Genomic DNA, 11,123 nt, shown 5'->3' with positions numbered 1-11,123 from the left:
TCTGCTCGTGGCTGCCCCCGGTCCCCCGGCGCCGGTCGGGCCCCAGCCCCCAGCGCGGTGCGGCGCAGGGCAGTGACCCAGCAGGGCGGCCCCACGGGCCCCAGCCCCCCACCCCTCGCCGTGCCTGCGGCCAGGGCCCCGCGGCCGCCGGCCCCTTCCTCCTCTGCCCGCTCCCGTCGCGGACGGCTCGGTATGTGTCACGAGGGGCAGCCCCGTTGAGCAGCTCTGGGAGGGCGCGCGGCTCCGCCCGGCCGTGACCGGGGCCCGCAGGGGTTTCCCGCTCGCTCGCTCGCCCCGAAAGGAGCTGGCCCCGAGCCGGCGCGTCCCCCCCCGCCCGGCCCACGGCGCCCTCGCGAGCTGAGCGCGGCCCGGCCAGCAGGGGGCGCTGGCGCTCAACGGCTGGGCGCGGGGGCGGTCCGGCGCGGGGGAGGGGCCGGTGGGGGCCGGTCCTTCCGGCCGCCCTCTAAGGGCCGCCCCGCGGGGCTCCGGCTTCCGGTGGCGCAGCGCGGCGGAGCGGAGGTGGGAGCGGTGCGTGGGGCGGCTGCGCCGCGAGGTGTCTCTTTGCGGTGCCGGGGCCCCTCTGCGGCCCGGCGTGGGAAGCCCGTGGCCGGCGGAGACTGCTCGGAGCTGGGCGGGGAGCACCGCGGCAGTCCGACCGCAGGCAGCCATCCCCTGCGGTGGCCGCCAGCTCCTCAGGACTCCTGGAGGCCTGGCAGCGCCCGACCCTCGCCTGCGGCAGCCGCCTGGGAGAGCAGCGCGGCCGTGGCCAGGGGCCGGAGAGCGCTGGTGAGTGAGTTCGGGCAGCGGTGGAGGCTCCGTGCCGGGCCCGGGCCCGGGGCCGGGGTGGGGGGGGGCGGCTCCGTGCCGGGCCCGGGGCCGGGGCCGGGGTGGGGGGGGGCGGCTCCGTGCCGGGCCCGACCCCGGGCCCGGGCCGGGGTGGGGGGGGGGGGCGGCTCCGGGCCGGGCCCGGGCCCGGGCCGCTCCGGGCCGGGGTGGGGGGGGGGGGGGCGGCTCCGTGCCGGGCCCGGGCCGGGGTGGGGGTGGGGCGGCTCCCTGCCGGGCCCGGGTGGGGGTGGGGCGGCTCCGTGCCGGGCCCGGGCCCGGGCCCGACCCCGCGGTGGGGGGGGGGCGGCTCCGTGCCGGGCCCGGGCCCGGGCCCGACCCCGCGGTGGGGGGGGGCGGCTCCGTGCCGGGCCCGGGCCCGGGCCCGACCCCGGGGTGGGGGGGGGCGGCTCCGTGCCGGGCCCGGGCCCCGCAGAGAAGCCCTGGTCGGGCATCGTTCGCTTTTGCACAATGTAGGGCTTTCCCCGTCTATTTTCTGTGTACTGTGTTTTGGGCCACCTGAAACCCTTTGGCCGGGTAGGTTTGGTGCGGGGAGATGGCAGGTCTGGAGCCTGAAAGATCTCGGGTGGGGGGCGGGGGAGGTATTTTTGCCTTAAAACTCTGAGCCCACCTCGTGTGTCATGTCGTGTTATCACGTCGTGAGTCTGGTGACTGTGGCAAATGGCTCAGTTGGGCGTTTTCTGATAAATAACTTCTGAACGTGTACGTGTGTAGGCACGGGGAGATTTGTGCAGGGTGACAGAGCCCCTTGTGCTTCTGTGCTAATGTCTACCTGTTCTAGACCTCCAGTGTTGGAAAGCCTTTGTTTAGTGCCTAGTTGTGCCTGCGTAACAAATGTTTTAGCTGCTGATGTGTTATACCTCTGCTGTGAACTTTTTCCTGGGTGGCTTGATTGTTTCTGGTTGTCCGTGTAAATCTAGGCAGATATTTTCTGCCCGGTGGTGAAGCCTATCGCTTTGGATAACAAAGGGCAGGAGAGCAATAAAGAAAAAGGTGATTCGTCTGCTGCAGCTCCTTGGAAACGATTCGTTCCTTATTTTCTGCCATTGGGGAGGTGTTGTGCTTTCCAGATAATGCAGCCTCTCCTGTGCCTGTCCACGCCGTGCATTTTTGTCCTGCCCTTGCTTGAAAAGGCTCTCCTTGCCTTCTTCCTCTGTGCTGCAGTTGGCTTAATCTCTCGCTGCTGCTGCTGGAAGAGGGATAAAGGGAGTGTTGTTGATCGGGTTGTTAAAAGCTTTTTCGCGGGCTGTAACGCGCGGGAAGGGGTGGGCGGGGAGGGGGCGACTCAGTACGGGGGAGGGGGAGGATCAGGCTGCGGGGAAAATGGGAAACCAACATCACCCTTCCCTCCTACGGCGCAGCCCGGCTGCACGGCTCCCCGGGGATGCCCCTGCCCCGCGGGTGTACCGTGTGTGCGCCCCCCGCGTGGGGCGGGGGGGGACGACACACCCCCACACAGTCGGCGGCACTGGGGCAACCCCTGCCCCAGGGCTCCGCGCTCGTACCCGGCTCTCCCCGCTCCGGCACGGCACGGGGCTGGACGCACCGAGGAGACCCCGGAGCGGCTTCTCGCGGCTGGGCGAGAACAGGGCCTGGCCCCGAGCAGCCGAGCGGGCACCGCCGGTAGCTCGGAGGAGCGGGGCCGGCTCGGCTCGAGGCGTCAGAGCGAAAAGGGACGAGAACCGTCCCGGAGCGTTGGGGGGGCGGCGGATGGTCCGGTGGCCGGGTTCGGCTCCGTGCCGGGCCGTGGGGCAGCCGGAGCCGCGCCGGGGGGCAGGTGAGGAGCCGCGTGGCCGGGCGCGCTGTGGGTCGGCGGGTTTCGGCTGTGGGGTCTCCCGGTCCGCGGAGTCCCCGGGGGGGGGTTGCGGGCAGCAGTGGCCCCGGGCCGAGCGCTTTCGTGGGTCGGTGGTTGTGTTTTGGGGCCGAGCCCGTGCCCGGCCGTGGGGAAGTAGGGGCAGCCCCACCCGGCTCTCGGCTGCTCCTCGTCGGGGTCGGGCGGCGGCGGCGACCCCGGCGGGGGCTCCTGTGGTGCCGGGCGGGTCCCCCCTTGCCCGCGAGGCAGGCAAGGACCCTGGCTGCTGCCGCCGCGGTTTGCTGGAGGCGGGCTGGGCCCGGCCCCCTGTGGGGTTGGGGTGCGGGCCCGGCGCTGCCGGGGAAACGCGGCCTGCGAGAGCAGGAAGAAAGCGCTGCCGGGCCGGCGCTGGGCTGCCCCGCTGGGGTGCGGGGCCGGGCCCGCGCAGTTCAGTTCCCAAGGCCTCCCCGACAGTGCCCGCGTGGGCCGTGGGGGTGCAGGGCTGTGGGGTGGCTGCGCTCTCCGCGGCCCTGAGCGTTGCCCGTGGGGACTGCGGAGGGGGCCGGGACGCAGCCAGGCTCAGCTGGTTTGGTCCCTGAACGGGGAGAGCACAGCTCTTCTGTTCCTGGGCCTTGAGAGCAGGCTCCTGTGGCTGATGCCGGGGCCCTGAAACAGATCGAGTCGTGCGTTTTGAGGGCCTGAGCGAGGGGACTAAGTCGTGTGGTTTTGGGCTGAGGAGCAGAGGTCAAGTGCTGCATTTTTGGGACTTGAGAACAGGCTCAGCAGCTGGGCTTTTTGGCTCAGAACCGGTCCCAAAGTGAGCTGGTTTGGGGGCCAAAAGCAGCAGCCGGTTTGGCTGCTTGTGCAGGCTGGGGGGTGGGGGCATTGGGGGCTGCAGGGGAAAGCAGGGGTTGGGCAGGGTACGAGGACCCTCCCCGGAGGTGGGGGTCCGGTCACATCGGACCCCGAAGTTCGGGAGGCCGGCATGCACCAGAGCGAACTCGCCACCTGAGGCGGGTCTCTGGAGGAAGGGTGCTTTTTGGATCCAGCGCAGCGCACCCTCTTTGGGTCCAGCTCTTCTTTCTGCGCTGCTTAGAATAGTTATTAACCAATTAATTAATCATACAAACTAAGTCACAACAGCTCTGTCGGCTCCATCGTGGTTCGGAGCTCTGAATCGGTTTCACTTGGTGTCTAACATGTTTTTTCCCCGAGGAGAGGCTAAGTTTCAAAGTTAATTAGTTTTCTCATAAGTGTGTCAGTCAATAAAATTGAGTTACGATTGTTAAAACCACAAAGGTGACAGGAGTCTCACGGATCTGGTCTATTTCTGAAAATGTATTCATCCCATGCAAATGTCATCGGGATACAGATCATCTGCACTTCATGCTCTGACAAGACAAGATGCTGAGACAGGGATGAGCTCCAAAAGGACTGCTGAAAAGAAAAAAAACGCATTCCACAGTCATGGGGTTTTTTTGTTTGCGTTTGGGGGGGCGGGGTGGCTTTAACAAAAGAGTGCAGTGTTGGCCGGCAGCAGCCTGCAGAGCACTTTTGCTGCCTGATCTCTCCTTTTCTTCTCTTCCACTCCTCTTTCAGGGCTGTAATTGTCATTTGGATAGTTTTAGAAGAGCAGTTAAGTTGCTCGCCTGTGTCAATGTGCTGGTAATACCAGGAAGGTGAATGCTTGAACCGGTCGGGCGGGTAGGAATGAATAACTTGGCTGCAGGTAGAACTTCTGAGGGAAGACCAGCAAAACCAGGAAGCAAATAGCAAGTTCCCAAAAAATGTGCGGGTGTCAAACACATAAAAGTTTCATTGCCGAATGTTTTTGGGAATATGTTCCCAATGGCTATTTTTAGTAAACATAAATTTTCAGGAGATTCAGGGTTGTGCGTGGCAAAACATGTCCCTCTGTTTTTGTGTCCTGCCGCACAAACGGCCGGCGGCAGGGCTCTTGTTCCCTGCTCTCGCTATTGCCACAGCAGGGCTGCGATATTTAGACCTAAGAGATGGGTTTAGGAATGGAAGGAGAGAGAACGCCTGTGTTCTGTAAGGGCTATGAATGCTGACCCTTTGTCTCCGTCTGCCGCTTTTCCTGTGCGGGTGATGAAGCTGTTTTACTTTTCTCTGTTGTTCCAGGTCTAAATAGCTGCGAAGCTGTCGCCGCTGTGGGTGCGCAATTTGTGTTGCTGTGTTTCTGTGGAGTTCTAGCTACGGCTCGCTTCTAGTGTGGCCAAGCGTCAAGGTAGGGCTTTCAGTTTAAAGCTTCAGAAGCGCTGCGCGCCGAGATGGGTGTAGGTGAAACTGCTGTTGCGCCTGCAGCTGTGCTCGCAGGGATGCTGGGTGGCTCTGCATCAAACCGGCGAGGTGCGCATGGACCTCCGTCGGGCTGCGCCCTGGGTGCGCGAGCGTGCGGTGTTTTTGCTGTTCCGGCTTGCACGTGCGAGGGCTTAACGTTTGATTTAATGCATTTCCTTTAACGGCAGGCTGTAGTTGGGCTCTAGACGGTATTCCTACGTGGGCACAAGAGCTGTGGAATGGTTAAGCTGTTGCTGTGCCTCCAGGTGACTTGTTCAGTAACGCTGTTTTTCCAGGTGCAGATGGATGAGTCGTGCAGGGCAACGGAGGAGGGCCCAGGGGAGCGCTGTAAGAAGGTGAGTCTGTGTAGTACTGGAGGGAAGATGTGACTGATGGCTATAGGGCTCCATTATGGGTTTTACTCTTTTTTTTTTTTGTGATCCGAGGGTGCTAAGCGATGAGCCGAGCGTGATCTGGGCCCTGGAGGTGAGTCAGGCAAGGTGACCGGTGCTTGGTGGGCTGGAGTAGGTGTTCTTTTTCAGGTTATTCAGGGTTTTTTCTCCTTCTCTTCACTTTCCCATCCCAATTTGGGGCCGATTCCCTCAAACGGGGACTTCCCCCTGTGGGGCTGCTTATGCAGCCTGGGAGCTGCTGCCTGGGCACAAAAATACCTCAAACCCCTTACTCTGGGTCTGCAATGGGGGGTGAAAAAACAGAAAGAATTCTGGTGGAAAGAAAACAACTTGGGGCTTCTGGGAAAGCCAACTCCAGCTGGATTTGTGCAGCTGGAAAGGAAAAAAAGGGTGGTGGTGGGGAAGGAACAACCACCTAAAAGCACCCACCAACCATTCTCATGCACAAAACCGAAAGTGAAAATGACCATTTTTTGTAGGGTAAAAGCACAAAAAGTCCCCACAGAACTCAGTAGTTTGGAAAAGCAACCCCAATTATTACATTATGTAAAGAAGGCGGGGAAAAAAAGAAAACCAAAACAAAACCCTATCACAACCCTGATGCCACATGCCTACCAGCAGTTCCTGGGGCTTATTCTGCGGGGGTGGGGAACCCAACCTTGTTCCCCAGGTTTGCTGTGCTGCTTCTCCTCCCTCGGGCATGCGGGGGGCAGTGGCATGGACAGTAGCAAGCACCAGACGTTTTTAAGCGGTCGAGAGGAAAGGACAAATGCTCGAGACGCTTTGCTGTTTGGTGCAGAGGCAATGAATGGTGCTGCTGGGGCTGCGAGGGGGAAAGGTGCAGAGGAATAGAAGCTCTGTGGATGCAGCCAAGTTATGGTTTCTGGATGGTATTAATCGAGAAGAGTAATTCAGATAATGCTGCTGCCCAGCGACCAGAATTGGGTACTGAGCCCGGGAGCCGCGCACGCGCGGTGGCGTCCCTGTGATCCCCATTGCTCTCTCCGCAGGTAACAGCCCTGCGATGCTGCGGTGCCTGCGAGGTGATGCCGCCGTGCTCGTTGCTGCTTCCTGGTAAGGAAAGGCCTCCTCCGCTCCTGCTGCAGCGTGGTGGTGTGTCGGACACGATTCCCTGTGTCGGGTGAGGCCTAGGGCTGCCGGCGAGGTGAGCGAGCGCCTTTGGTGGGTGCAGGGGTGTCTCCTTGTGTGCCTGCACTACTGGGGCTGGTGGGATGGGAAGCTTCAAACGACCCGCCGAGGCAGGCTTCTGGTATGCTAAAGGCGAGTGGGTGAGGGCAGCCCTAGGAGTTACTCGGGAGCTGATAGAAGGGAAGAAGGAAAGGAGGAGGAGGATGATGACCTTTTCCCCCTGCCCAGGGTGCAGAAGATGGCCGACTCTCCAGCTCACCAGAGCTCCCCCTCAGCCTCCCCTGGCCCCCCTTGCCCAGTGCGCCTGCTCCCAGCTCCAGCACGAGCGAGCTAGGCTACGTGCCGAGGAAGCCTCATCTCGTAAGAGCTGTAAGACACCCATGTGTTCTCTTCAGGTGGAGGACGGCCTAGAGTCTGGAGCTGCAGAAGAGGCAGGGAGGAGAGGAGGGGAAAGAAGCATCTGAACGGCTAAATTGTGCCAGCAGCGCTGAGAGCGAGAGTCGCGGTGAGTCCTGGGCCAGTGGGGCCCCGTTGCCTCTCTTGTGCGTCCTGGGCCCTCCCTGTCTCTCCCCCGGCCCCCTCTCTTTCCTTACCTGCTGCAAAATTATTTTTTTTTTTCTTTTGGGCCCCCCCCGCACCTTCTTTCTCCATCTCGCTCTGAGTGGCTCCCTGCCTCCCCGTCTTTTTCAGTCCTCCCTCTCTCTGTCCTGTAGCCTGTGGCTCCTTTTTCTATCTCCGCCTCTCTCTGCCTGGCTCTGGCTCCGTTTTTTTATTCCTCCTGCTCTGTCCTGTAGCCTGTCGGTATTTTGTCTTTCTCTGGCCCTCTTGGTCTGACTCCCTGTGTTACCGAAAAACGCGGTAAAATCGGAAACGACTCCTCAACGCCAATTTAGTATTAAAGAGCAGGCATTCTTTATTCACGGCGCCAGATGCATGGGGGATCGCTCCTCCTGGCGTGCGTACCTCACACACCTTTCCCGTACAATTTGTAGATCAAAATTTTACGTATTCATATATATTCATTATTGTCCTGTCTGCTGATCGGTACAAACTTGCTCGTTCCGTATGTAAATCGCTGCGCAGGCTCGGTTGTCCTCTTCCGTTGTTCTCTTCTGAGTAGGTGGTATTACTTGGGTCGGTGGTGGTCTGTGAGTCGGTGGTCGTGATCTCCCCCTGCCGGAATTACCTTTTTACCTTCTTGGCTAGTTTTCTCAGTCCGCTCCACGAAACCGCGTTTTGTCGTCCTTTTCTGACAGAAGCACGTTGTCTGTTGTTCTGTTGACATTAACGATCGCCTAGTGACTAAAATGCAGATCGACAGACACACCGATTCGTACGCTCCACGTTCCCGTAATGGAACACCGTCTCTGGTTGGTTGATTTCATCGCTTTGGTTACACCTGTTCCTGTTGTTCAGTTTCTTCTTTTTTGGCTTTGTTTGATTCTCTCTGTGATTCTGTTTTTCTCTGCCTCGCTTTTCCCAGCTCCCCGTCCCTCACTTGGAATGCCCGTTGTCCTTCACCAGCTCACTCTCCCTTGGTTGCCATCCCCGTTTCTGAATTCCTCCTGCTTTGCCACGTAGCCCGTGGCTTTTTTCTTAATCTCTGTCTGCCTCAACGCTCCCGCCGCGCTTTTTAATTCGTCTGCTCTGTACCCTGCTACTGTTCTTGCCTTTCTGAGTTCTTCTCTGTCCAGCTCCCTTTCCCTGTTCATGAATTCCTGTTCTTCCTGCACCCGCCGCTGTTCCCTGTGATCTCCGTCTCTCTCTGTCCAGCTCCCTGTCCCTAGGTTTTAATTCCTGCCTCTGCCCGCTGTAGCCCGTCTAGATGTTTCTCTCGGCCTCTCTCTCTGTCCAGCTCCCTCTCTCTGTGTTCTAATTCCACGTTCTCTGTCACGTAGACCCGTGCTATTTGTTTGTCCTCATCTCTCTCTGTCCAGCTCCTTGCTGCTATGTTTTCTTTCTTCCCTCTCTCTCTGTCTTTGTAGCCCGTTGCTGTAGTTGTGTTTTTGGTTTTTGTTTTTTTTTTCCCACTTGTTTCTTCATGTGTCTCTGTCTGCCTCCCAGTGCCTGATCTTTAATTCCTCCTTCCCTGTTGGGCCGCTGTTCCTTTTTTCCATTCTACGTTGTGTTCTCTTTGGTCTCCTGTTCTTATTCATCGGTTCCCTCCTCGCCGCCCTGTGGCTTGTCCCCATTTTAATGTTGCCTCTCTTTCCCTCTCTCTGGCTTCTTGCCCCTGTTTTTAAAATTCCTCCCTCTCTTCTCTCTTCCCTGTTGGCCGTGTGATCTTCAGCCTTTCTCCACCTCTTTCTGCCCAGCTCTCTGTGTCTATCCATTAATTCTTCCCTCTCTGCCCTGTAGCCTGTAGCTTTTGTCCTTTCTCCATCTTGCTGTCTCTGGCTTCCCCGTGACCCTCTTTTAGAATTGTTTCTCTCTTCTTTCTGTACGCATTGCGATTCCTTTTGCTCCCCATCTCCCTTTGTTTTGGGTGTTGTTTTGTTGTTGTTTTTCTGGCTCCCTGTCCCTAATTGTTAATTCTCTGCCTTCTCGTGCTCTGTACCACGTAGCCCCGTGGTTTGTTTTGTGGTGTTCCCTCCCCGGCCCCTTCCCTCCGTCGTTGGCTGTCTCGGCTCCCTGTCCCCGTGGCTTCATTCTTCCCTTTCTGCCCTGTTCTTGTCGCTTATCTTGTCTTTCTCCATCGCGCTCGGTCCAGCTTCCTGCCCCTATTCTTCTTTCCTCCCTCGCTGTCGTGCTGCCTGCCCCAGGTTCTTTGTGCGTCTCCAGCCTGCTCCTCTTCCTTCTTTGTTGGTCTGTGTCCTGCTCTTCCCTCTTTCTGCTGCCTCTCTTCCCCTCTCTCTGCTGCTTTTATCTCCACCTCCGTCAGGCTCCCTGTCCTTCTCTGGCCGTCCTGTTCCCTGCCTCGTGCCTTCTCACTACACGCACACACGTCCCCCCCGCCCCGTCCAGCCGGATGCCGCTCTTCTCTTCTCTCTTCCTACTGTCCCGTGCCCTGCTCCTCACCTTTGGTGGCCTCCCCCTCTGCCCAGCAGCCCGTCGCCCCAGGAGCCAGGCGACGGACGGTCCGTTCCCTGCCAAACCGGGACAAGCGCGTGCCGTGGCTTAGCCCCAGCTGGCAACTCTGCACCAGGGAGCTGCTTGCTCGCTCCACCCTCAGTGGGCTGGGGGAGAGAGCTGGAAGGGTAAGAGTGAGAAAAATCATGGGTTGAGATCAAGACGGTTTAATAGGTAAAGCAAAAGCTGTGCGTGGAAGCAAAGCAAGGAATTAATTCACTCCTCCTTTTCGGCGGGCAGGTGTTGAGCCACCTCTGGGAAAGCAGGGCTCTGTCATGTGTAATGGTTACTTAGGGAGAGAAATGCCGTAGCCCCCGCCCTCCCTCCCCCCCCCCCCCCCCCCCAAGGACTCCCCCTTCTTCCCCCAGCTGTGTGTGCTGAGCATGATGTCAAATGGTATGGAATATCCCTTTGGTCAGTTAGCTGGGAAAGCTTTCCCAGCTGTGTCCTCTCCCAGCCTACCTGCTGGTGGGGCACTGAGAGAACCAGAAGAGGCCCTGACTGTGGAAGCAGTGCTCAGCAAGAACCAAAACATCTCTACATTATTAACGGTGTTTTGAGCATAAATCCAAAACGTATCCCTTCCTAGCTACTGTGGAGAAAATGAGCACTATCGCAGCCAACACCAGCTCCGTGCGGCTGCGGCAACGGCGGCCGAGGTGGCCTTGGGGCAGGGGGGGAGCGTTGGGGACCCTGACCCACGAATGGCTCCTGGGACTTGTTACGTGCGCGCCTGCACAAACACCTGCCCTCTCCTTTGCCCTCAGGGCTGCGTTTGCGCTGCCTTTGCGTGGGGCAAGGGGCTGTGATGGAGCCCAGGGGAGGAGGTGGTGCACTGTGGGGGTGAGGGGAGGGGGCCCCCCGTTGCTGCTGCGCCTCAGCTGATGGCGGGGTCTGGATGGAGGAGCCCCAGGTGCGGGCGGTGGGGCTGACGGTGCCGGCTCCTCCCTGGGAAAGGGGTGGTGCCCGGCTCCGGGGGGCCAGTGTGAGCCGAGGGCGGAGCGGAGCTGTGGCCGAGCGTCAGCGGGCTGCGACTGTAGCGAGGGAGGAGGTGAGCGGGGGCTGGGTGGTGGAGCGCTGCGTCCCGGGTCAAGCCCCGAGGAGGGCTGCGGCGGGGCAGCGCCGGGTCGGAGCGGGCGGTGGGGAGAGCGAGGCTGTGCTGAGGGGCTCGGTGGGGCTTCCGGGTGCATCGGCGGCCGGGACGGTGGCCCGCAGGGTCCGAGAGCGGGGAGGGCGGGCTGGCGGCGTGCCGGGAGCTGTGGTGGTGCGCCTGGAGGCTGGCCGTGCGGCCGTGTTGTGGCGCAGAGCATGCCGGGAGCTGCAGTCCTTGTGGCGCGCAGCTGCCGGGCGGCCGTGTTGTGGCGCAGAGCATGCCGGGAGGTGTAGTCCTTGCGGCGCGCGGCTGCCGGGCGGCCGTGTTGTGGCGCAGAGCATGCCGGGAGGTGTAGTCCTGGCGCAGTGGCTGCCGGCGCTGTCACGTGGTTCGCCGGGGCGTGGCGGGAGGCGCGGTCTTCCGGCGCTCGGGTGCCGGGCGGCCGTGCCGCGTACGGTAGGCG

At 60.6% G+C, this 11,123-nt stretch overlaps 1 long non-coding RNA gene across 1 annotated transcript; it reads left to right on the top strand.

Moving 5' to 3' along the window:
• The first annotated feature begins 598 nt into the window (after window positions 1–598).
• LOC142051031 (uncharacterized) lies at window positions 599–5,700 on the top strand. Its single transcript, XR_012658263.1, has 3 exons — window positions 599–790; window positions 5,233–5,292; window positions 5,383–5,700. It is a non-coding gene; the product is annotated as an uncharacterized LOC142051031 (long non-coding RNA).
• The last annotated feature ends 5,423 nt before the right edge of the window (window positions 5,701–11,123 follow it).

This window comes from Phalacrocorax aristotelis, unplaced genomic scaffold, assembly GCF_949628215.1.
Source record: "Phalacrocorax aristotelis unplaced genomic scaffold, bGulAri2.1 scaffold_113, whole genome shotgun sequence".
Lineage (NCBI taxonomy): Eukaryota > Metazoa > Chordata > Aves > Suliformes > Phalacrocoracidae > Phalacrocorax > Phalacrocorax aristotelis.
Note: the sequence above shows the minus strand (reverse complement) of the source record. Positions and strands in the feature narration are given on the sequence as shown.